The sequence below is a fragment of the Balaenoptera borealis genome, assembly GCF_965194805.1.
Source record: "Balaenoptera borealis genome assembly, chromosome: 6".
Lineage (NCBI taxonomy): Eukaryota > Metazoa > Chordata > Mammalia > Artiodactyla > Balaenopteridae > Balaenoptera > Balaenoptera borealis.
In genome coordinates this window covers 121,399,099-121,426,034 of record NC_138863.1, presented here as the reverse complement: position 1 = coordinate 121,426,034, position 26,936 = coordinate 121,399,099, and the positions used below count along the sequence as shown (strand labels likewise).

The window sequence follows — 26,936 nt, the reverse complement described above, 5'->3', positions numbered from 1 at the left end:
AGAAGAAACACAAATAACCAGTAAGTATATTAAAAAGATGATCAACATTACTAGCGATACCATTTTTGTTTAATATAACAGAACAAGTAATATATTTATAATAGTGTTAGGGGAAATAGGAATTGTCAAAAATAATATTAGTGATATTTATAGAATGTTACAATAAATTTTAGGAAAGCAATTTCTCATTATCTGTGTAATTTAAAGTGGCTAAACCATTAAACTCCAAAATTCCACTTCTAAAAATCTGTCCTTTGAAATATTGCAAGATAAGCATACAAGACTATTGATTACAATGTTACTGTTTGTAATAGGAAATAAATCAGAAGAAACTTAAAATCCATCAATATATAAATAGTTAAAAATTGTAGTACTACAACCATATGATATAATGCAATGAAAATAATAAATAAAAAATAGGTGGCTCTTGACACATTGATATAAATCATCTTAAGATCCATTACATCAATAATGCAAGTTGCTAAGTGCTATGGGTAATATGATCTCATTTATGTCAACATATAAATGTGTACATTCATGTGTGCCTCGTCTGAATGTGTGTCTGTGCAGGTGTGTCAAAGCATTTGTGCGTGTACACCTGCAGAAAAATATCAAGAAAAATATTCAAGAACTGGAAACAATGGCTACTTCAAGAAAAAAAGGAGCAAAAGCTTAGAAAGAGGGGCAAAAAGTACCCACTTTATGCTTATATTTCTGTACTTAAATACTCTTTGTAAAGACTATATATTACTGTTGGGGAAAAATGAGAGCCTTAAGAGAAAACAAATGAAATAGGTAGTCATTTGAAAAGAGATGACTGCAAAACTCTGAGATCAGGAAGCATCGTTTAGTAGAGAGGTAAGAATGTATTTATACACACTAATGAACAGAATTTCATGTTCCAACAATCTCTGAATAATTTCTTATATAATTCATCAAAATTATGGGAATTAGTTATCTCCTTTCTATCTTGTTGGGAATAATTTTCTACCTTGTTGGGAATAATTGTGGCTTCTTTAGGTATTTGATTGTTGCTCTTAGAGGTCTCAGTGAATTAAAAGTGAGAGTTAGATGGGCAGGCTAATCATAACTAAAAATTAGAAGAAAAGTTTAAGCTTAGCCACTAACTTATGTGGAGTGTAGCTTGCTTTACCTATGCATTGTGAAGGGAAGACTGATTATATTGCATCCATTTTTTTTAGAATTGCAGATTTAAAGAGTTCTAGAATCTCATCCAATTATAACCTTCTGGAATTTTGCATCTTTAAGTGCAATAGTTCCCTCAAAATGCAAACTGAAACGTAGCTTCTCCAGTCTCAACAGATCATTGTCTTAGTGTGAGTTCCTCCAGAAACAGACTCTGAAAAGGGATTTTAATTGTAGTAGTTTATTTGGGAAATAATCTCAGGAAATTCCAGGAAAGAAGTGGAGCTTGAGACAGAGAATAGAAGCAAGCCAAGAAGAGTTTTGGTGATCAAGTCAGTCACTACTGTGGGCATTGGACCTGAGTCCACTGGGGGTGACTTGAAGAAGCTCTGGTGGTTATACATCAACTCCAGGTTCCTCATTGGTCCAGGCCTGTGATTGGCATAATTAATGCTTTGGCACACCTGTCCTGTGCAAAGACCAAGCATGCCCCCACAGCCAGAGAAAATGCCCCAGGGAGCAGACTTGGCAGCCTTCAGCATGTAGACATGCTGTTCTCAGGGAAAAAGAGCAATGCACTGAAGCATCACCTATTTTTAACCACTTGCAAGTCCATCCTGCCAGGTCACTTATTTTTGAATGGTAGTAAGTCACAAGTACTTAACAAAAAGTTCTATGACAGGAGTTTCTGTGGGACCAGCTATAGTTCCCGATTGTGCATTTGCTTCCAAAGCTATACAGAGCCCCTTGGCATCCACAGAGCATTGATTCCAGAACGCTCTGTGGATACCAAAATGCTCAAGTCCCTTACAGCTAACCCTCCATATCCGCGGGTTCTGCATCTGTGGGTTCCACCAATCACTGGTTCAACCAACAGTTGATTGAACCAGGGAATACTGAGGCTGGGCTATAAATGATTTTCATCCTGTCCCCCCACTGTCACTCATTCTATATTCCCATCACCTTGGACTACGGTTTCTGCTGGCAAGTTTGCCGGTGACGTGGAGTGACTCAGAGATTTTTTTCCTGAATGCTTGATCCAAACTCTGTCTCTATCAAACTCTCTCTCTTCATGGTAATAAGGGTCACTGCTGTTCCAGCATAGTAACTCCTTCCTTTGTCCACTGGCCCCACAGCATGAAGAGCCCAAGCTGACCAGGCAAGAGTCAGAGCATTAGGTATTCGAAGGAAAAGTATGTAACTCATTTAGCACCACCAAGTAGCTTGCTGGTCTTTTGAAGAGGCAGAAGCATCCTGAAGGCTCAACATCCCTCTCTGCTGCTAATAGGTAGCATTGGACCCATTCATTCTCTCTATTACGACCAACACAGCTTTCTTCATAGTCCGTGATGAATCACTGGTCTTGCTTCTGTCCTCAGGGTGAGCTAAGACAGACGATGATTCACATGCACTGTACAAGATATCTTATTCACCTTGTTTTGTGACTTCTCTAGAGTGATGATCTTTGGTGGGCATTGATATGTTTCAAAAATCCACACACTTTACGCCCATAGGCTCAAAGAACTTTATACCTGTGTCTGGAATTCCATTCTTGCTGCTTCCATGCTCCTCTCCACAAGCCAAGACATTTGCCATTGTCCTAGAATCTGTGTATATTCTTATCTAAGGCCAATTTTCTCTCCATACCAAGTTGATGACTTAGTGCCAGTGTCAGCAGGCTATGGCCAATGGTCTAACCACCTATTTCTGCAAATGAAATTTCACTAGAAGACAGTTGAACTCATTTGTTTACATCTTATCTGTAGCTGCTTCCATATTACAAGGCCACAGCTGAGTAGTTATGGAAGAGGCCAAATGGCCCACATACCAAAATACTTTTTATCTGTCTCTTTAAGAAAAAGCTTGCTGACCTTGGACCTGGTATATTGCTAAGATCTCTTTATGTGGAGAGAACATTCATGCCCTCACTACCATCTCTCAGGGTCAACCCTGATTGGAGCAGTAATCTTCAGCAGTGTGTTTTTGGCTGAAATCATATATGTAGGCAATTCATCCATGAATCAGACATATAAGCCCACCTGTGTGAAGTGAGTGAGTGGTGTCAGTACCTCTGAGGTAGGTGATATATGGTCTAAGCTACTTGCTTGTACAGCTTGCTTGTGCTTCCTGTGTGAATCATGTTTTTTTATCTTCTGTATTTTACGATGTCTTGACGTTTGGGGATTGACCTAAAGAGAGACTGCCCCTCCCAGGGCTAGCTAATTCCCAAAGATAATAACAACATGCCCACAAACACCCTTTTCTTATACAAACCAGCGAATCCTGAGTAACTCTACACGTGCCAAGCCAATATCTCTCCTGCCCTAAATCCCTTAAAGTCAGATATGGACAACTAGAGACCACGCCTACAGCCCCAAGCCTGCTGGAAGTAATCAAACTGGGCAATCCTAACAGATCACTGTGTCCTGCTTTGCCTTCCCCCTGGAAACCAAAATAAAGGTTATAGCCTAGGCTTCCCACATGCTCCTGCCTCTGCCTCCCGATCAAAACCTGGTGCTTTTCCCCTGTGCTCCTACATGGTGTGACGTGACCCCTTCTCTTGAGAAATGCACCTAATAAATCCTCTTCCAGTGGCATTGGCCTCTCCAGGTCATCTCTCAGTTACCTTCATAGTTTAAAATCCCACAGGTCCACATACAACACCGTTTGGATCTGTTCAACTTTATTCCTGAATGTTCAGACTCCAATTTATGGTGGATTTATTGCTACTCTGACCTAAACTTCTCAAGTCCTAACTAAATAGATTGAAGTCATATTCCCATGTTTAATGTGTGCTATATTCAGAACTAGCAGTGGTCTAGCAAGGGCAGGGTTTTTCTTTCTAAGTGTTAAGGAGTGAGATGTACAAACTCTTATGCATTAACTTGAACATAGTGTCTTGGCATTCAGTCTACTAGATACCTAAAAGTCTACTGATGTGACAACCCTTAAAATTTTGGAGGATTTATCTCCCAGCCTTGGGCACACATACATCTTACTAGGGTCCTTGCCACTTCTATCTCACCATGCCAATAAAAATAGTGGACCAGTGTAATATTCTAAGGATCAAGGTCCCTTTCCCTTCAGACTATATCGTGACAAAGATATATAACCTTGGGGCAAGAATGTGACTTCTATTCTGCTGTCTAACCTGGGTGAAGGTGACCTGCTTCTGAACCTTCTTCTTGACAGATGTTTTAAATAACAAGTTTACCAAATAAAATCAGGTAAATAGCTGCATATCAAGTTGTAGAGAGTGTGTTGACCTTTTTCTAGGAAAGATACCATATCCAACACAGCTGCTTTAGTAGACCTACCACTTAGTTGAGTTTATAGTCCTCTACCATCATCCCTCATGGCCCTTCTGTGTTTTGTAGGCATTAAGCTAGAAGCTTAAATGTGGACATGACAGGGATAACAACCCTTGAACTATTTAGTCTTTGAGGATAGCCCTTATCTGCCATCCCACCATGTTTTTGATTTACCACCTTGGCTGTGGGTATGGGTATTCCCTTTCCCCAGTGTTCAATGATTCTGGCACATAGCTGTATGTTTCTTGAGTAAAATTTGGGGGGATTTCTACTGGAGATGCTTGCAGTGATCTTCAGTTCATGGCCTCTGGATCTGAGAACTAACTGAGGTATAGAAACCCAGCCACACCCATACTTTTCCTTTGTATCAATAGTAGGTGATATACACAGTCACCCCCTCTGTTCCCGATCTGTTGGTTATATAAGTGAAGCAGTTTTGCCAATGGCTGCTCTTTGAATCTCTAGTAATGACCTGGTCCCTGTGAGTCAGTATCTTTTGGGCACATGACATTGCTTAGGTTCAGCTGATCGCTAACAGTTTATTGCCATCAAATGGCCTCTGCTCTTAGGACTTCCCTGGCGGTCTAGTGGGTATGACTCCGCACTTCCACTGCAGGGGATTTGATCCCTGGTCCAGGAATTAAGATCCCACATGCTGCATGGGCAAAAAATTAAAAAAAAAAAAAAAGTGGCCTCTGTCCTCCTAGAATCCTGTCATTCCCAGTGACACAAAGGAGACTATTTCCATAGCAGCATTTGTCGCTTTCCATCTAGGCATGTGACTGCCTACTCTGAGTTCCTCAGCTATGCTAATATACCCTCTGCACCAGCACTTTCTTATTGCTAGTGAAGGGAGAATCCATGGGCTTCCCCAGAATAGGGTCAGCTGGTGGATTCCCTGTTGTTCTATGATAGATCACCTTTAACACAGTTATATGAGCCTCGTTATCCATTTGTCAATATTCTTCTAGACAATTCTGTCACTTCCACTTCATTTTCAATATACCACCATTTTCTTTAAGCTTTAATGATCCGTGCCAGCAGTGCACTGGGACTTGCTCAGCTATCCTTGCCAGGACATTAAACCCCGAGTTACAGAAAAGTGCCCCATATCAATCAAAGCTCCATTCTCGATCCTTAACATGTCTCTATCACCAGGGTTCAGCAAACTCCAGAATAATTCCTGAACTGTTCTCCTAGTTCCGCCCCTCCCTATTAGACAGTTCCTTCAGGACTTTTGTCAATAATGTGTTTCTTCCGGTAGCAGGGGAAGGAAGGCATACTGAAACAAGACCTTAATTACTGCTCACAAAATAGTACCTGGGGAAAAGTCTTATGAGGGCAAGTACAATGTTGTGGGGAATCCACCCCAGGTAAGGACTTTGCATAATCTTCAGACAAGAGAAGGCTGCTAATCTCTAGCAAGGAGAAGAGGGCATTTCTGCCTTCTAAGTGGATTCAGGGGAACCTAGATGTTTCTGGTTCACAAACCCAACCACGAGACATGCCCATCCCAGACCTCAGGACTCCATTCCGTCCAGTCTGGGTCATGACTCCAGCAAGAGAGGCTGCTTGGGACTGTGCATTCAGCTCACTTTGTAACTCTGCACCTATCCCATCCAGTTGCAGGAAATGAGAGCCTTTAAATTTGAGCTTTCATAGAGACGTTGAATTGAGTGTTGGCTAACCCGAGCCTATAATTTTCTTCTTCCAGAGTTTCAATGACAGTTAACAGTTGTCAACCAAACTACCTTCTTATAATTACTGTTGACTTCCTATCTCTCAAGTGCTAGGGTTACTGCATAGGTCACCTTAACCACTTCTACCTCTATCCCAACTCAATCCACCATAGACAGAAGTCTTAAAAATTTTGATGCTATAACATGTCAGGAGTTATCAACATTCATCTTACCACCAGCAGTAAGTTCATCATTGCCATTTGGGTAGCAGGTGATCCAAAGTCAAGGGATTCTTAGGATTTGCTTCCTAGAAATATTTCTATTACCAAAATTCTTGGCTTAGATTCTCACTCAAGGAGTCCCTGGGATAAGGATGCTAGTACAATTAGTTTACTTGGAAGGGGATGTGGAAACACTAGTAAAGTAGTGGGAACTCGAGACAAGAAAGAGAAGGACACCACTGTGGAGTGGGGGCCTGGAGCAAAGTGAACAAAGAGTTATGAAAAGGTGAGGTCAGAGAGATAATGGGGCCAGATTATATATGGCCTTGTAGGCCATTATAAAAACGTTGAATATTGTTTTGTTTATAATTGGGAGACATTATAGAATTTTGATCAGAGAAATAACAGATGGAATTTAATTTGGATTTTAATAAGGAAACTTTGGCTACGGTGGTAAATTGTGCATTTAATGAATGAGGACAAGAACAGAAGCAGGAAGATGAGCCGGGAGGTTTGAACAGGAAGTCAGATGAGACGAGAAGATGGCTCGGACATGAGCGGTAGCAGTACCAGTGGTGAGAAGTAGTCATATTCTGGGTGTATTTTGAAACAAAAGCCAACATGATTTGTTAATGGGTTCAATGTCAGTTTTTGTTTTTGTTTTTTTTGGCCATGCTGTGTGGCATACGGGATCTTGGTTCCCTGATCAGGGATCGAACCAAAGTCCCCTGCAGTGGAAGTGCAGAGTCATAACCACTGGACTGCCAGAGAAGTCCCTCAGTGTCAGGTTTGAGAGAATAATTGTACAAGAATGGATCCAGGGTTTTGGCCAGAACAAATCAACTTATTAACTGAGATAGCAGACCCTGGAAAAAGTGGGGTTTAGTAATCATACAAATAAAGATGTTGACGTTGCTGTTGGATGTACAAGCACAAATGTAAGAGGAGTGGTCTGGTATAGAGAAAAACTATTTAAGTCAAAGTCAAAGGAGAGAATATGAGGGAGCACATAGGTCTGAAGTCTGAGCTCTTGGCCATCCTAATTGGACATGTCAAAGAGAAAAGGAAGAAGAAGCAGAAGAGAAAGAGGATGAACAGCCAGGAAAATACATGGAAAGTGAGAGCACAAGGTTTAATATTTTACTGCTAAATGGACAGAGAAGAGTATTTACAATACTATTTTTAAATTGAGGTTTTTTTTGCTATTAAGTTGTATGAGTTGCTTGTATATTTTGGATATTAATTCTTCATGAGACATGTGGTTTGCAATACAATCCTTTTTATATGTTGCTGGATTCAGTCTTCTAATATTTTTTTGAGGAGTTTTCCATCCATGTTCATTAGAAATATGAGGCTCTAATTTTCTTTTCTCATAATGTCTTGTTTTGGTTCTTTGATACCTTTGGTTCAAAGGTATCACTGGCTTCATAGAATAATTTAGAAAATGTCCCTTTCTCTCCTATTTTTTGGAAAATTTGTAAAATATGGGTATTAATTTTTCTTTAAATGTTTCTTTCAATCAATTCCTCTTTAAATTGGCCATTGACACATCTGAGCCTGTCCTATTTCTTTTGGGAGTTTCTTAATTACCAATTCCATCTCTTGACTTGTTATAAATCTATTCAGATTTTAATTTTTTCTTACTTTCAATAATTTGTGCCTTTCTAGGAATTTGTCCATTTCATCTAGATTATTTATTTTATTGGCATACAATTGTTTACAGTCCTATCTTTCTTAAAATTTTTAAAAAATTAAAAAAATTTTCAATGTCAGTAGGAATGCCCCCTTTTTAATTCCTGATTTTCATAAATCAAGTCTTCTTTCTTTTTTTCCTGGGCATTTTAGCTAAAAGTTTGTCAATTCTGTTGATCTTTTCAAAGAACCATCTGTGGTTTTGTGACATTTATATTGTTTTTCTAGTCTCTATATTATTTTCACACTAATGTTTATTTTTTTCCTGTTTCCTTTAGGTTTATTTGTTCTTATTTTGCTAGATTGTTAAGGCAGAGAGGTTCAGTGATTCATTTGAGATCCTTATTTTTTTTAAATGTAGACATTTACTGTTATAAACAGTCAGATAATGACAATTCTTTTTGGAATATTGCTTTTAGGGAGCTCCAAACCCATTTTGTCTCCACTAGTGCATGATAGGTTTTTGGCTTTCAGTGTGATTGTGGGAATATTGGTTTTCAAGACTACCATGGAGGTGAGGGAAAGATGATGAGAAAAAGACAAGTAAAATGCCACAAAGCTTTCTGTTGTTACTGAGATTCAGCTATTTTTCTTAAATAAATGTTCCTTAGATTTTTTAAAAGCCTTTGGTTAATCTACAGACTCTTCTAAAAAGAGTTAACTCTGACAGTTTTTGATACTGTTCTCATTGCTTTTACGGAGAAATGGATTTTTAGGGGTTCTTGCTCCACCATTCCCACTGATAAAAGAAATGTTCACATACTGAGGTATGGAGAAATCATTCTGACTTATATGTGAGCTAATATGAAATTTACGCCTGTTTGTGGCCTATCATACATACATTGTACATCTGCTTTAATTTTTAAAGAAAAGGGTACATTGGGCAGAAGTAAAGAATGTCCATGTTAAAATTAATATTAAATGCTGGGACACCAATGCTGGTCCTCCTTTGATGATAAGACACCCATCCCAAGTTCCAAGGCCATACTGACTCACTGTGTATGTGCTGAGCTTTTTTTTTTCTTAATCTTTAAGGAATGTATCCCTGACTTATTCAATATTCTTTGTTCTGACAAGACAAAACTGCCAAAAACCATGCTTCTGCGGGGCAGTTCCTCAGAATTATCTGAGAAGCTGTCTCTCGGGGTATATTCTATTATTATTATACATTGTAATTGATTATTTTCATCAAAACCACTAATCTAATTCAGTGCTTTTATTAATAACCAGAATTTGAGTATGGGTATTCTAAGTCCTGAGGTATTCCTACATATTAACATTCAAGAGAGAACACAAGATCCTTCCCAAGATGGCAAAGAAGGACGTGTGTTCACTCCCTCTTGCAAGAGCACTGGAATCACAACTAACTGCTGAACAATCATCGACAGGAAGACACTGGAACTCACCAAAAAAGATACCCCACATCCAAAGACAAAGGAGAAGCTGCAGTGAGACACTAGGAGGGTGCAATCACAGTAAAATCAAATCCCATAACTGCTGGGTGGGTGACTCACAAACTGGAGAACAAATATACTACAGAAGACCACACACTGCAGTGAAGGTTCTGAGCCCCACGTCAGGCTTCCCAACCTGGGGATCTGGCAACAGGAGGAAGAATTCCTAGAGAATCAGACTTTGAAGGTTAGCAGGATTTGATTGCAGGACTTTGACAGGACTGGAGGAAAGAGAGACTCCACTCTTGGAGGGCACACACAGAGTAGTGCACATCAGGACCCAGGAGGAAGGAGGAGTGACCCCATAGGGAACTGAACCACACCTACCTATTAGTGTTGGAGGGTATTCTGCAGAGGCAGGGAGAGGCAGCTATGGCTCACTGTGGGGACAAGGACACTGGCAACAGAAGTTCTGGGAAGTACTCCTTGGCAGGAGCCCTCCCAGAGTCCACCATTAGCCCCACCAAAGAGCCTGTAGCCTCCAGTGCTGGATCACCTCAGGCCAAACCACCAACAGGGAAGGAACTCAGCCCTGCCCAATAGCAGACAAGCAGATTAAAGTTTTACTGAGCTCCACCCACCAGAGCAAGACACAGCTCTACCCACCACCAGTCCCTCACACCAGGAAGCTTTCACAAGTCTCTTAGATAGCCTCATCCACCAGAGGGCAGACAGAAGAAAAAGAAGGATTACAATCCTGCAGCCCGTGGAACGAAAACCACATTCACAGAAAGATAGACAAAATGAAAAGGCAGAGGACTATGTACCAGAGGAAGGAACAAGATAAAACCCAGAAAAACAACTAAATGAAGTGGAGATAGTCAACCTTCCAGAAAAAGAATTCAAAATAATGATAGTGAAGATGATCCAGGACCTCGGAAAGAGAATGGAGGCAAAGATTGAGAAGATGCAAGAAATGTTTAACAAAGACCTAGAAGAATTAAAGAACAAACAAACAGAGATGAACAATACAGTAACTGCAATGAAAAATACACCAGAAGGAATCAATAGCAGAATAACTGAGGCAGAAAAACGGATAGGTGACCTAGCAGACAGAATGGTGGAATTCAGTGCCGCAGAACAAAATGAAGAAAAAAAGAATGAAAAGATATGAAGACAACCTATGAGACCTCTGGAGCAACATTAAACACATCAACATTCGCATTATAGGGGTCCCAGAAGGAGAAGAGAGAGAGAAAGGATCCAAGAAAATATTTGAAGAGATTACAGTTGAAAACTTCCCTAACATGGGAAAGGAAATAGCCACCCAAGTCCAGGAAATGCAGAGAGTCCCAGGCAGGATAAACCCAAGGAGAAACACGCCGAGACACATAGTAATCAAATGGGCAAAAAATAAGACAAAGAAAAATTATTAAAAGGAACAAGGAAAAATGACAAAAAACATACAAGGGAACTCCCATAAGGTTAACAGCTGATTTCTCAGCAGAAACTCTACAAGCCAGAAGGGTGTGACATGATATATTTCAAGTGATGAAAGGGAAGAACCTACAGCCAAGATTACTCTACGCAGTAAGGATCTCATTCAGTTTTGATGGAGAAATCAAAAGCTTTACGGACCAGCAAAAGCTAAGAGAATTCAGCACCAGCAAACCAGCTCTACAACAAATGGTAAAGGAACTTCTCTAAGTGGGAAACACAAAAGGAGAAAAGGACCTACAAAAACAAACCCAAAACAATTGAGAAAATGGTAATAGGAACAAACATATCAATAATCACCTTGAATGTGAATGGATTAAATGCTCCAACCAAAAGATAGAGGCTCGCTGAATGAATACAAAAACAAGACCTGTATATATGTTGTCTACAACAGACCCACTTCAGACCTAGTGACACCTACAGACTGAAAGTGAAGGGATGGAAAATATTGCATGATGTTCCATGCAAATGGAAATCAAAAGAAAGCTGGAGTAGCAATACTCATATCAGATAAAATAGACTTTAAAATAAAGAATGTTACAAGAGACAAGGAAAGACACTACATAATGACCAAGGGATCAATGCAAGAAAAAGATATAACAATTATAAATATATATGCACCCAACATAGGAGCACTTCAATACATAAGGCACATGCTAACAGCTATAAAAGAGGAATTGACAGTAACACAGTAATAGTGGGGGACTTTAACACCTCACTTACATCAACGATCAGATCATCCAGACAGAAAATTAATAAAGAAATACAAGCTTTAGAAGACACAATAAACAAGATAGATTTAATTGATATTCATAGGACATTCCATCTGAAAACAACAGATTACACTTTCTTCTCAAGTGCACATGGAACATTCTCCAGGATAGATCACATCTTTGGTCACAAATCAAGCCTTGGTAAATTTAAGAAAATTGAAATCATATCATGCAACTTTTCTAACCACAACGTTATGAGATTAGAAATCAATTACAAGGGAAAAAACATAAAAAACACACACACAGGAGGCTAAACAATACGTTACTAAATAAGCAAGAGATCATTGAAGAAATCAAAAAGGAAATCAGAAAGTACCTGGAGACAAATGACAATGAAAACACGATGATCCAAAACCTATGGGATGCAGCAAGAGCAGTTCTAAGAGAGAAGTTTATAGCAATACAATCCTACCTCAAGAAACAAGAAAAATCACAAATAAGCAATCTAACCATATACCTAAAAGAACTAGAGAAAGAAGAACAAACAAAACCCAAAGTTAGTAAAAGAAAAGAAATCATAAAAATCAGAGAAGAGATAAATGAAATAGAAACAAAGAAAATAGCAAAGATCATTAAAACTAAAAGCTGGTTCTTTGAGAAGATAAACAAAATTGATAAACTTTAGCCAGACTCATCAAGAAAAAAAGGGAGAGGACTCAAATCAATAAAATTAGAAATGAAAAAGGAGAAGTTGCAAGGGACACTGCAGAAATACAAAGTATCATAAGAGACTACTACAAGCAACTCTATGCTAATAAAATGGACAATGTGGAAGAAATAGACAAATTCTTAGAAAGGTTTAACCTACCAAGACTGAACCAGGAAGAAATAGAAAATATGAACAGACCAATCACAAGCAATAAAATTGAATCTGTGATTAGAAATCTTCCAACAAGCAAAAGTCCAGGACCAGGTGGCTTCACAGGTGAATTCTATCAAACATTTAGAGAAGAGATAAAACCCATCATTCTCAAACTCTTCCAAAAATTTACAGAAGAAGGAACACTCCCAAACTCATTCAACTAGACCACCATCACCCTGATACCAAAATGAGACAAAGGTAGTACAAAAAAAGAAAATTACAGACCAATATCACTGATGAATATAGATGCAAAAGTCCTGAACAAAATACTAGCAAACAGAATCCAACAATACATTAAAAGGATCATACACCATGATCAAGTGGGATTTATCCCAGGGATGCAAGGATTCTTCAACATATGCAAATCAATCAATGTGGTACACCATATTACAAAACTGAAGAATAAAAACCATATGATGATCTCAATAGATGCAGAAAAAGCTTTTGACAAAATTCAACACCTATTTATGGTAAAATAACTCTCCAGAAAGTGGGCATAGAGAGAACCTACCCCAACATAATAAAGGCCATATATGACAAACCCACAGGAAACATCATTCTCAATGGTGAAAAACTGAAAGCATTTTCTCTAAGATCAGGAACAAGACAAGGATGGCCACTCTCAACACTATTATTCAACATAGTTTTGGAAGTCTTGGCCATGGCAATCAGAGAAGAAAAAAAAAATAAAATTACACACATTGGAAAAGAATAAGTAAAGCTGTCACTGTTTGCAGATGACATGATACTATACATAGAGAATCCTAAAGATGCCACCAGAAAACTACTAGAGCTAATGAATGATTTTGGTAACATTGCAGGATACAAAATTAATGCACAGAAATCTCTTGCATTCCTATACACTAACAATGAAAGATCAGAAACAGCAGTTAAGGAAACAATCCCATTTACCACTGCAGCCAAAAGTACAAAATACCTAGGAATAAACCTACGTAAGGAGGAAAAAGACCTGTACTCAAAAAACTATAAGACACTGATGAAAGAAATCAAAGATGACACAAAGATGGAGAGACATACAATGTTCTTGGTTTGGAAGAATCAATATTGTGAAAATGACTATACTACCCAGAGCAATCTACAGATTCAATACAATCCTGATCAAATTACCAATGACATCTTTTACAGAACTAGAACAAAAAATCTTAAAATTTGTATGGTGACACAAAAGTACCCAAATAGCCAAAGCAATCTTGAAGGGAAAAAATGGAGCTGGAGGAATCAGACTCCCTGACTTCAGACTATACTACAAAGCTACAGTAATCAAGTCAATATGGTACTGGCACGAAAACAGAAATATAGATCAATGGAAGAGGATAGAAAGCCCAGAGATAAACCCACACACCTATGGTCAACTAATCTATGAAAAAGGAGGCTAGAATATACAATAGAGGAAAGACAATCTCTTCAGTAAGTGCTGCTGGGAAAACTGGACAGCTACATGTAACAGTATGAAATTAGAACACTCCTTAACACCATACACAAAAATAAATTCAAAATGGATTAAAGACCTAAATGTAAGACCAGATACTATAAAACTCTTAGAGGGAAACATAGGAAGAATACTCTGACATAAATCACAGCAAGATCTTTTTTAACCCACCTCCTAGAGAAATGGAAATAAAACCAAAAATAAACAAATGGGACCTAATGAAACTTAAAAGCTTTTGCACAGCAAAGGAAGCTATAAACAAGACAAAAAGATAACCCTCAGAATGGAGAAAATATTTGCAAATGAATCAATGGACAAAGGATTAATGTCCAAAATATATAAATAGCTCATGCAGTTTAATATTAAAAAAACAAACAACCCAATCAAAAATTGGGCAGAAGACCTAAATAGACATTTCTCCAAAGAAGATATACAGATTGCCAACAAACACATGAAAAGACGCTCAACTTCACTAATTATCAGAGAAATGCAAATAAAATCTACAATGAGCACCTGTTAAAATGGGCATCATCAGAAAATCTACAAACAACTGCTGGAGAGGGTGTGGAGAAAAGGGAACCCTCTTGCACTGTTAGTGGGAATGTAAATTGATACAGCCACTATGGAGAACAGTATGGAGGTTCCTTCTAAAACTAAAATTAGAATTACCATATGACACAGCAATCTCAGTACTGGGCATATACCCTGAGAAAACCATAATTCAAAAAGAGTCAAGCACCCCAATGTTCATTGCAGCACTATTTACAATAGCCAGGACATGGAAGCAACCTAAATGTCCATCAACAGAGGAATGGATAAAGAAGATGTGATACATTTATACAATGGGATATTATTCAGCCATAAAAATGAACGGAATTGGGTCATTTGTAGAGACATGGATGGACCTAGAGACTGTCATACACTGTGAAGTAAGTCAGAAAGAGAAAAACAAATATCGTGTATTAATGCAGATATGTGGAACCTAGAAAAATGGTACAGATGAACCGGTTTGCAAGGCAGAAATAGAGACACAGATGTAGAGAACAAACATATGGACACCAAGGGGAGAAAGTGGGGTGGGGGGGACTGGTGGTGGGATGAATTGGGAGATTGGGATTGACATGTATACACTAATATGTATAAAATAGATAAATAATAAGAACCTGTTGTATAAAAAAATAAATAAAATTCAAAAAACAAAAAAGAGAGATAACCCAATGGGAAATCAATGTGATTATTAAGTTGCAGGTAATTTGGGAATAATATATTGATAATTCTTCAATGTCTGTCATTCTGACTTTCACATTTCTTAAACCACAGAAATACACTTTCAAATAAAATGTTATGCAGGAATTTAATAGATATGAAACGTTCAAATCAAAGCTATCTTTTTTTTTGAAGCAGGGTAAGGCACCCTGTGGATTTCTGCTTGCCCCTCTCTCTGCTTGTGAGAGGCCTCAAGACACCCTGGGCCTCCAATAAACACAGTTTGAGAAGTAAAGTAGCAGTTAAATAAAGTAGGTCTATAGAGCGGTAGGAAGGGAATGTGGCTTCCCTAATATCCACAGATGGAGATGTGGGGCCTGTAATTTCTAGACTAAGTCAATGTTCTGAAGCAGTGTACGTTCAAGGTGGAACTACTTATTACTTATCTTTTTATTTGAGGGATATTATAGGTGACAATATTTCTCATCGTTCAGCCTGGCTGAATAAACATTATGTGACCTACAATCATTTTTATATAGATACTACATTTATAATGAACACTGAACAAAAGTATCCATAACAAGATAGATGAAAAAATACAAAATATTCCTGTATTTTCAAGGCCACTAAACTATAAATGAACCACCATTACAAATTTACCTTGAGGAAATGACTTTTATCTAGCTTTCTTGTTACTTTGTTTTCCTGTCAGTGTAATAAAGAGTATCTGAAAAGGTGGTGATGTTTGATAGCATCCCAGCACAGAAAAATGGAAAACATATTTGCCTGCACACAGACAGATGAGTTAGGTGACTTGCCTCAATGCTAAAGAGAAATAAATTAATTGGTCTTACTGAAGTCTTTTTTTTTTTTTTCATATCAGAAATGACAAATGAGTCTGATATATGTGTCAGTCTCTTTATTTTGTAGGAAATAGCACTTGGCTTTTTAATCTGCAGAAATAAGCGTTGGTATGTTCAGTGATGCCAATCGAAGTGGTTTTTATTTATTTTTAAAACATTCAGTGGGAAAGTAATCCACAATTCTCTTTCATTTGCCAGATCTTCTAATGTCTGTGTTTCTAAATTGGGGGTTTATATCTTCAAGAAAAGAAGTAATTCAAAGGGAGTGTGTTTTAAAAACCACAGTGATCAGAGAGAACATGAGGGTTTTGCAATGTGCCTCCTCTATACCCGTTTGAGATATGTAAAGTTATGCGTAAACACAAGGCTCTAAAGTAGAGACCAGCAGACCATGGTCCATGGGACAAATCCAGCCCAGTGCCTTCTTTTGTACGTTCCATGAGTCCAAAATAATTTTCATATGTTTTAATGATTGGAAAAAAATAAGAAGGCTATTTGGTGGTATATGAAAATTACATAAAATTCAAATTAAGTTTCCATAAATAAAGTGTTAGTTGGAACACAGCTAGGCTCATCTGTTGACATATTATCTATGGCAGCTTTCCTGCTACAATGGCAAAATCAAGTAGTTGCTAAGGCTGTGATATTTACTACCTGGCCCTATCTGGGCCTTTGCAGAAAGTGTTTGCCAAACTATCTGAAAGTCTCAAATCTAGTAGGACCACAGGCTGCTTTGAGTTCCTTATTCTTTTATATTACCTTCTTTTCCACTCACCCATATATGCTATTGCTTTGATTTCTGCCTATACTATATAATATTTGTAATAAATTAAATTAAATTGATAAAACACGGAACAAACAGGACCATCCAGATGTGTAAGTTTCTGTTCTTACATCATACCCTTTCGCTCCTCCTTGTGTACTACAGCACCAGGAAATTCAAAATACACTGTGCAACTAACTTTGGCTTGATCCTCTGGGTGTTTCTAGCTACCAATCTTGCCCTTTTCTTTCCATCTTAAGAGAATTCAAGATCAATTTCAAAAAAAAAAAAAAAAAAATCAAACCTGTCAATTGCTTCATCCCTCCAGGCTATCATTGACTATATGTTATCTGATCCTTTCTTCCTGGGGAGACAGTTATGTCCTTTATAATGTGATAAAACTACAATGAAGTACCATCTCACTCCCGTCAGCATGGCCATCATCAAAAAGTCTACAAATAACAAATGCTGGAGAGGGTGTGGAGAAAAGGGAACCCTCTTACTCTGTTGGTGGGAATAAAAATTGGTGCAGACACTATGGAGAACAGTATGGAGGGTCCTCAAAAAACTAAAACTAAAAATAGAGTTGCCATATGATCCAGCATTCCCACTCCTGGGCATATAACCAGAAAAAATGATAATTTGAAAAGATACATGCACACTAATATTTATAGCAGCACTATTTACAACAGCCAAGACATGGAAGCAACCTAAATGTCCATTGACAGATGAATAGATAAAGAAGATATGGTATATATGTACAATGGAATATTACTCAACCATAAAAAAGAATAAAATAATGCCATTTGCAGCAACATGGTTGGACCTAGAGATTACCATACTAAGTAAGTAAGCCAGATGGAGAATGACAATATCATATGATATTGCTTATATGTGGAATCTAAAAAAAAAAAACAAAAACAAATGACTTATTTCAAAACAGAAATAGACCCACAGGCATAGAAAACAAATTCATGGTTACCAAAGGGGGAAAGGTGGTGGGGGGGATAAATTAGGAGTTTTTGATTAACATATACACACTACTATATATAAAATAGGTAACCAACAAGAACCTACTTGTAGCACAGGGAACTATACTCAATATTTTGTAATAACCTATAAGGGAAAAGAATCTGAGAAGAAAAAAATGTATATATGTACATGTATAACTGAATGTGCTGTACACTTGAAACTAACATGACATTGTAAATCAATTAAACTTAAAAAATATAAATAAAAAACAAAATATTCTTTGTAAAAAAATAATAAAATAAAATAAAACTTCAAAAACAAAAAAAGACTCAGTCACAAACACACATGTCTTTAAGGCATTCTCTTTCCCCTAGGCACAAAGGTTCTCAGATTCCAGGGGCCCAAGACCTGGAATATAAAATAAAAGTGGTAGGGAAAAAAAACTATGCTTCTGATAGGGAAAAAAGACTTGCATTTTTTTTCTATTTTAAAACCTCCAGAGATCATAGTTCTAATCAAGATTTGGTGGGATTTTTAAATTTGTTTTTATCTCCCCATGTCAAGCATCTCAGAATTGATATAAAATTGGACTAACCCATTTTCTTGAAAATATAAATGGATTTCCATTTTATACTGACATGGTGCATCTTTCAAAAATTGTTTACTATTTTTTGAGACTTCCCTGGCAGTCCAGTGGTTAAGACTCCATGCTTCCAACTCAGGGGGCGTGGGTTTGATCCCTGGTCAGGGCACTAAGATCCCATATGCTGCATGGTGCAGCTGAAAAAAAAAATCTGTTTACTATTTTTAACATACATTTTATTTTTAAGATATAGATTTTCCAACTATATTTTTTACCTATGTGTATTTGTGTGAGAAAGGAGCATTTCCAAAATTTTTTAAAAGCCCTAATTCTGTTCATATACATTTTCAACTGCAGTCCACGTTGTATCCGCAAGACCAAAGACTAATTAGAAATACATGTCTTTATGTTCATTGCAGCACTATTTACAGTAGCCAGGACATGGAAGCAACCTAAATGTCCATTGACAGAAGAATGGAGAAAGAAGATGTGGCACATATATACAATGGAATATAACTCAGCCTTAAAAAGGAACGAAATTGAGTTATTTGTAATGAGGTGGATGGACCCAGAGTCGGTCATACAGAGTGAAGTAAGTCAGAAAGAGAAAAACAAATGCCATATACCAACGCACATGTATGGAATCTAAAAAAAAACAGTACTGATGAACCTAGTGGCAGGGCAGGAATAAAGACACAGATGTAGAGAATGGACTTGAGCACACAGTGTGGGAAGGGTAAGCTGGGATGAAGTGAGAGAGTGGCATGGACATATATACACTACCAAATGTAAAAGAGATAGCTAGTGGGAAGCAGCTGCATAGCACAGGGAGATCAGCTCGGTGCTTTGTGACCACCTAGAGGGGTGAGATAGGGAGGGTGGGAGAGAGACGCAAGAGAGAGTGGGTATGGGGATATATTTATACATATAGCTGATTCACTTTGTTGTACAGCAGGAACACAACACAGTAAAGCAATTATACTCCAATAAAGTTGTGAAGAAAAAAAAAGAAATACATGCCTTTGATTATAACCCTGTTTTGCCTTTAAAGAAATGTTAATCTTCAAAATCCCTGCAGAGAGATATGGAGCACAGATGTACACAGCGGTAAGTGCACAATATGGGGGCATGTACCTTATCTTCCAAAGTAGCAGTTGAAAATGACACTCAACCTAATTAGCTCTCAAAAATGATTTAGAAGGACAGGAATTGGAAGAAGAGTCAGAGCCAGACAATATGTTAAGTTTTGAGATAAAAACATGTCTTCAGTAGAGAGTCTTAAAAAAGATTCATATGTGGGAATGAGAATGATCAAACATCACTCAGGGTCAACCTCTACTGTGATTCCAACAGCCTCAGTCTTCTTAAAACTCTACAGTTAGCTTGACAGGACTTTCCATTTAAACCATGGAACCGTATTTGCTCGGGGGTGTGTTCTGCCAGTTCTTTTGCTCTTGACCTCCACCTGTTCTGTTCCAGGTTTTTAGTGCCACTCGTTCTTGTGCCTGTGACGTACTCATGGATCCTAGCTCCACCATCTCCTCTTCTTAATCTTGGTCTTTACTCTAGAGCATGTCCTTTCTGTACAGGGTTTCCTTGTTTGGGGTTGGACTTCTGAGAAAGTTCCCAGGGACATAACCGTATCTCCTTAGAAATGTCTAAGTGTATAATGATACCAACAAAGTTAATGACAGTCTGCATTCATGAAGGCTTGAAAATGCACCATTTTCTTAAAGATATTTTAGGATTTTTGCTGTTTGTTTTGTTTTAATACCAGAACTTTCCAGAAAGGCTGGTTTGAGAACATATCTGAAGTTATCTCCAAAAAGAAAATTTCCTAAAATTTTAAGATAATCAAACAAAACAAAACAAAAACAAGCAAACAAACAAAAAGGATAAAGAAGTATTGGGAATTATTGAAAGAAAAGTCAGTGAACCTCTATTTAGTGAAAATATTCTCTGCATCTACATCTTGTGTGCATAGGTACACAAATACCTATTTAAATATATATTTATAAAAAGTAAATTGTATAATCTAAATTCCTAGGACTTGTGGTCATTCATTTCTTCAAGAACTACTGATTTAGAATACTGTAAACTTTGGTAAACACATTTACTTTCACTCTTTAATATGTAGAGGAAATAAAAAGGCCATTTTTGTCTTCACAATTATTTAAATGGATTGAAAGAGATGTTCAGACAAGATGAAATTTTCTCTGTTCAGCACATTATTTAACTTTAAAGTATTACTCTACTATTTTGGTGAAATACAGAACCCCTTATCCAACCTTGTCATATCACTGGGTTTGGATGGCAGCCTAGGTTTGAATTCTGATTCCAGGCTTTACTAGCTGTGTGGCCATGGACAACTTATCTAACCTGATTCCATTTCCACATGTGTAATATATGGATGATAATACTGCAAAAACCTATAGTGTGGGTCAAAGTGAGCTCATGTTGGTTGAACACACTGTAAAGTAGACTTAGTACCAATCATTGCCCTTCTATGTCTTTTCCCTGAAAAGGGTTATTATTTCATCCTCCTTTCAGTGTTAATCCTAATAATTGGCCCATCTTTAAGTTGCTCCCTAATTCTTCTCAGATATACCCTTTCTGGCTTCTACTTTTTGCTGTTCAAGTTACCCATAAATTTGTATTTCAAGATGACTTGTATTTTGTGATGAACCACAGGAAAATGCCCACTGGCGGGAAGTAGCCCATTCTTTCCCTCATTACCCTTTTTACCTTCTGCAAAAAGATTGCCCTCAGCTAAGAAGAATCATGCTCTCTCCATGAAAGAACACAATGTTGAGGTGATGTTTACATTCTGAAGTTTCTCTCAGAGACATTGACTTGACCAGAATCATATTTTCCAGCTTTGAAAGAATATATGCCCACATTTCTCTTAAATCAAACTTCAGCTCTCTATACAACTTAAGACAAATATAATGTTTTACGCAGAAGAAAGTCTTTTTTTCATTCTCACCTATGACTGTTTATTGAATTAATTTTGTAAGTAAGCAGACATTTAGAGATTTTCCTTTCTCACCATTCAGATTTGCTTGATCTTATTACTCAGTGATATGCCCATCAATCTGATATACACACAAACATATACATACAAACACATATTGTGTGTGTATGCATGAGAGAGAGAGAAGGGAGGTTTATTATAGTAAAATGTTCTGTGTGTGAGAAGAACAGGAGGTCTTATTAGTGTAGTAAAATTTTTTATAATAATTAGTTTAATAAATTATATTTTATATAGTATTTATAATTATAATTTTTAACAAAAAGCCCTATCAGATTACCTCTCTAAGCTGATCTGGAAATAGTTGAATATGTAGATATCAATTTATATTTTCATATTTCTTAATCCTTCTTCCTGATTGGCACAAATAGCGTAGACATTGAGTGCTTTTCCTACCAGCCAGAGGTTTGGGAATCTCTTCATTGGAATTTCACTCAGAAACCCATGGTTACATTGGCTGCTACTCAAAGGAGAGAAGCCAAAAAACAGTTTGCTTCCATCTGGGTAAGTAGACTTTAGCCTGTCATATCTGAAAGCAGAAACATATTAATTACCAAGAGGAGATCTTCTCTGCAACGTTCTGAAGAGAAGAAGTGGGAAAAATTTTAAAGCGAAGTGGTGATAGTCTGTTAACTTCATAGCCTCCCTGAGGCAAAGGTGATGCTGTGCTTTGTCAAACCTATTGTCACCCAGTTAGCATTTGCAGCTCTCCTTTCTGAGACTCCTCAAGCCCGGAAGAAGGGGTGCATCAAAGCTATGCTTCCTTTTAGTTACTTAAAATAGGTTGCAGCTTTTTGATTTCATAATAAGAAGCTGAGGTTCACAAGGTATATTAACTTGAAGCAAACAGAGAGTTTTATTCAGTTTCACCCTGAATGTAAACAAAGCTGGTTTCCCTAAAGAAGGAATCAGGTCATGAATCTATGACCTCACAGTTTTGTTCCCACTTAACTATTATGAAAGCTGAGTGCAAAGAACTGAATGCTTGTGTCACCCCAAGGCATGTGTTGAAATCCTAACTCCCAACGTGATGATATTAAGGTGTGGGGTCTTTGAATTAATGTTCTTATAAGAGACCCCAGAATGTTCCCTTGCTTTGTTTCTGCCCTGCGAATGAATAAGAAAAGGGCAGTCTGCAACCAGAAAAGGGCTCTCACCAGAAACCGACCATGCTGGCACCCTGATCTCAGACTTTCAGCCTCCAGAACTGTGAGAAATAAATTTCTGTTGTTTATAATGCACCCAGTCTATGGTATTTTGTTATGGCAGCCCAAACTAAGACATTAAGTATTTACTTTAAATAAAATATTCTAACTTGGTTGGATAGAGTTGAGGGTCACATGTCTTATCTTTTACACTGGAATTACAGGGGAGACAAAGTTCATCCTTGTATACACAAACTGAGTCTAATGTACGTGTGTGTGCTTTCTCTTCATAATCTGAGCTTAATTTCCACCATCTTGACTGCCAACTGTACTTTTCTGCTCAAGATATCCCTTAGCTATTGCAAATCCTCTCTGTATGCTGTTCGTTTCATGCATCAAATCATAGGGTCCTTGAATATTAGGACTAAGGAACTAGATATTCTATCCCTAGCCATCCAGGAAATATGATAATGACGTAAGGTAATTGATTTTTTTAAGTCTTGTTGGAGATTATTTCAAGGGTAGAGCAATCTGACAACTCCATGCATCCTCTAGTTTCTCCATTCTGCTTGATAATGTATCTGTAACATTGTCCCGATCTGTCAAGATTTGTACTTTCAATTGGTTGGGCAGTCTCATTTCACGTCAGTAATTCGTTCATGCATGTATTTAATATTTCCTGAGTGTTTACTGTGTCTGTGCCAGGCACTGAGGCTACAGCCATAAACAAGTTAGTTATGCCCTTAGGTTCCTTGTTGTGTTTGCTGTCTCTACTGTATCCTGTTCCCTTGGTCCACATTTCCTACCTGTTTCAGCTTTTTTTCTGGTTATGACCTCTTGCCTTATGTTGCCTTAATACTCGCATCTTTGCTGTGATATCATTCTTTAGGGTTGACTTGGTTCCCGCCGTGGATGTCATGGGCACTGACTTCAGACTGACACAGATAGGCTCAACTCAACTGTCTCAGGTCCTCCAGGCCTCAGAGCCTCTCTCAGCAGCAGCAAAATGCCCAGGCTTCACACTGGCATCAAAGTGGAGGTTTGTGGCAGAGATGAGGACCTGGGCTCCAGTTTATGCAAGTGTTCAGGTCTGGGGTCTACCAGAAGGCTCTTCTCACACCTGCTGTGGGTCTCAGCCCCTGGAGTCTTCATGAAACAGAAACATTTGCACCTTCCTGATGATGTAACTAAAGCCCACGTTATTTTCTGCTTGAGGTCATCTTGGTACCCTCCCCACCTCCCACCCCCAAAAAATAAACTTGCTTTGTCAGAGACCCTTTGGGATCAGAATTTTTGATAGTTTACTGATCTTATGTGTGATTCATTAAAAGTTACTTTTTAAAAAGTCCATCAGATGATGTAATTAAAAGGCAGGATTCTGGAGGTCATTGAGCAATTTCTTGACAATAGAAAGTTTGGGCAGCTGGAACAAAGGATCCTTCTGATAGGAGGTATGAAATTTAGAATCTGAAACTTGTGATAAGAGAGAAAAGAGAATCTAATAGCTGTTGAGTTAGGTGTGAACAATCCAGGAACCTTCCTTTTCAGAAGGAGTTTGGGGGAAAATTGAAATTGTACTATGTGCATTCTCCTGAATATACTAATCTAAAATAAATTCTAATATTAAAATTAACTTTTCATTTTTTGCCCATAGAAAAGGAAGTGCCAACTTTCTCTCACTCATATCTCCCTGAAGCAAGTATTCAATATATATAAGAATAGTACTGAGATTGAGGTATTAAAACATAAGGTTTTTTTTCAGAGAAATGAAAATACGATAAGAAAAGACATCTTTCTCCAGAGAGAAACTTCAGGATGAGTGACGCCGACTAAAGATGGAAGAGTTTCAGAATGAAAATGTACGAAGAAAAACACATCAAAAGATGACAGACCTCTATCTACCATACAGAGAAGAAAACTTCTGGATTAATCTTCTTTTCTTAGAAAGCACCTTGTTAAATCTGTGAAAGAAATGTTGGTCGATCATGAGAAACTGGTTTAGGTCTCATACTAAACTCTGGTGAAGCCGTGTCTTTTCCCTTCTTTATTTATTGCAGCTTGGGAAGCAGGCTTTCATTGAAGTGTTGGGGAGGGTGGGGAGGGAATGATGGAGTGAGAAAAGCCGGCAACAGGATTGAGGTATTATGCAGGTGTTGACTGAGCAGTGACTCAGCACCTGAAGGAGAGTCACTTGGAGAGAAGGATGGGCTCTGTCTGCTGGTGCTGTCAGAGCCCAAACCCCACAAGCACAGTGTCCAAACCCCAACCAACACCAGCACCAAAGGACAGAGGTAGGCTAGCTCTGCACCTTCTTCCATAATGGGATCATAGAACATAGAACCTACATTTTAGTGGGTTGGTCATTCTCATTACTTTGTCCATAACAGTCCCATTTGATATCTATCAATCAACATGGCATAAAAAGTGCTTTATTTTCTCAATCTCAAAATATCCCAGTTTGGTAAAAACAATTGAACTGTCATCCTAATTTTCTCGGGCCTTCATTTTCTTTAAAATTATGTTTGATATTCATTACAAATTTTTAAAAAATGGATGGAGGGACATTCAAGGAGTTTACAGTCATATATGATTAACAGATACAAACCACTACACATAAAATCAATAAGCAACAAGGATTTGCTGTATAACAAAGGGAACTATATTCAATATCTTGTAATAATATACATTCTTTTCCATTACATTTCCTGTAATGGAAAAGAATCTGAAAAAACATATACATATATATAAAATTGAACCGCTTGCTGTACAGTTGAAATTAACACAATGTTGTAAATCAGCTATACTTCAATTAAAAAAAAAGTTTACAGTGGGATTTTTTGCAACAAAAACCTTTTTAAATAAGTAAGTCCAGCTAATAAGTAGGTCCAACTAACTCACAAAATTGTACATGTATGAAAATAAAACTTTTGATTAAAATTTATGTGTGTGTGTAAATAAGGTATGTGTGTAAAGTGTATGTACCTAGATATATGTGTAAATCTTATATATATATTGCATATTATATCACATGTAACACTGTTATATATCATAATTTGTATTTCATATGTACATATCTAGATATAAACACATGTTTGTACATATACATACACATACCACATACACACATATACCCTAAAAGTGACTTTGTGGTCCATTTAAAACAAACTGCTGTACATGTAATTATTCAATTTAAAAAGTAAGGGTTGTAGGCTTTTAAGTAATGAGGAAAATATTTCAGATAAGAGTTCGACTGCAAGTGACTTATTTTCTTCAAATGCAGGCATATAGAACCCTTTCTATGCAACACACAGAGAAGAAAGCATATTCTGGGTAAATTAAGGTAGAAACTATATGTATATTTATACAATTATAAGAGAAATACAACTCCAGTCTTTTCTCACTTCTGCACAGTTAAAAAAAAGTGAGAGAAGAGATGGCTAGTGCTGTAGTAAAAGTGTTAACAAAGATTCTAAGTAAAGATTAAATTTGGGGGAGCTGTAAAAGCATTTGAGAATATGCTACAATTAGTATTTCAGTAATATCTCAAAAACATTCCCAGCTCCACGTGAATGTGAATTACAAGTGATATGAAATAACAAAATCCATGTGTAAAACAGATCCAGGTATTTGGCAAATAGATTCCTGATCAGATGATTTATTCATTCTCTAGTGTGGTAAAAACCACTGGAGCGGTGGTTGTACTGTCAATAAGATATACGAATATGTGCACACATTTACTTATGAGAATAAATGCATACACACACAGTGTACGAAGGGATTTGTGTGTGTTAATACAGATGATAATTTAACTGCACTCGTACTATAGGCACAGAATGCATCTTGCTTAAAACTGATATGCTGTTTCTTCATGATCTTCATCCAATTGATATAAAGGAACATTCATTTAGTCTAATCTGATTTAAGACTATCCAAACTAATATTCTAAGTAATCCCTTTAAGCAATATCATTTTGTAGGTACTTAGCCTCATAGATTCTCTTCCTTCTCCTCTGCTTGTACTCAGTGTGGCATCTGACTGTTTGGAGGAAGAAGGGCACCTGTGACCTTGTGCTTTGGAATGACAGCCTCCTTTCTGTGTCTTTGGGGTCCTTACTAGTCTTGGCTGAGATGGGACTCATCTGGTATTCTTTTTCTTTCCAGTTTTATTGAGAAATAATTGGCATGTATCACTGTGCAAGTTTAAGGAACACAGTATGATCTACGTATATTGTGAAATGACTCAGGTTCAGCTAACATCTGTCATCTCATATAGATAGAATAAAAAGAAGGAAAGATTAAAAAAAAGAAAAAAAAGAAAAAATATTTCTGTGTGATGAGAATTCTTAGGA

The 26,936-nt window shown here is 37.4% G+C and overlaps 1 long non-coding RNA gene across 1 annotated transcript in view; it reads left to right on the top strand.

Annotated features, from left to right (window-relative positions):
- The first annotated feature begins 994 nt into the window (after positions 1-994).
- Positions 995-26,936, top strand: part of LOC309631477 — a 504,817-nt gene continuing 478,875 nt past the window's right edge. Inside the window, exon 1 of the long non-coding RNA XR_014246295.1 lies at positions 995-5,773. This is a non-coding gene — a long non-coding RNA (uncharacterized lncRNA). The remainder of the gene's footprint in view (positions 5,774-26,936) is intronic.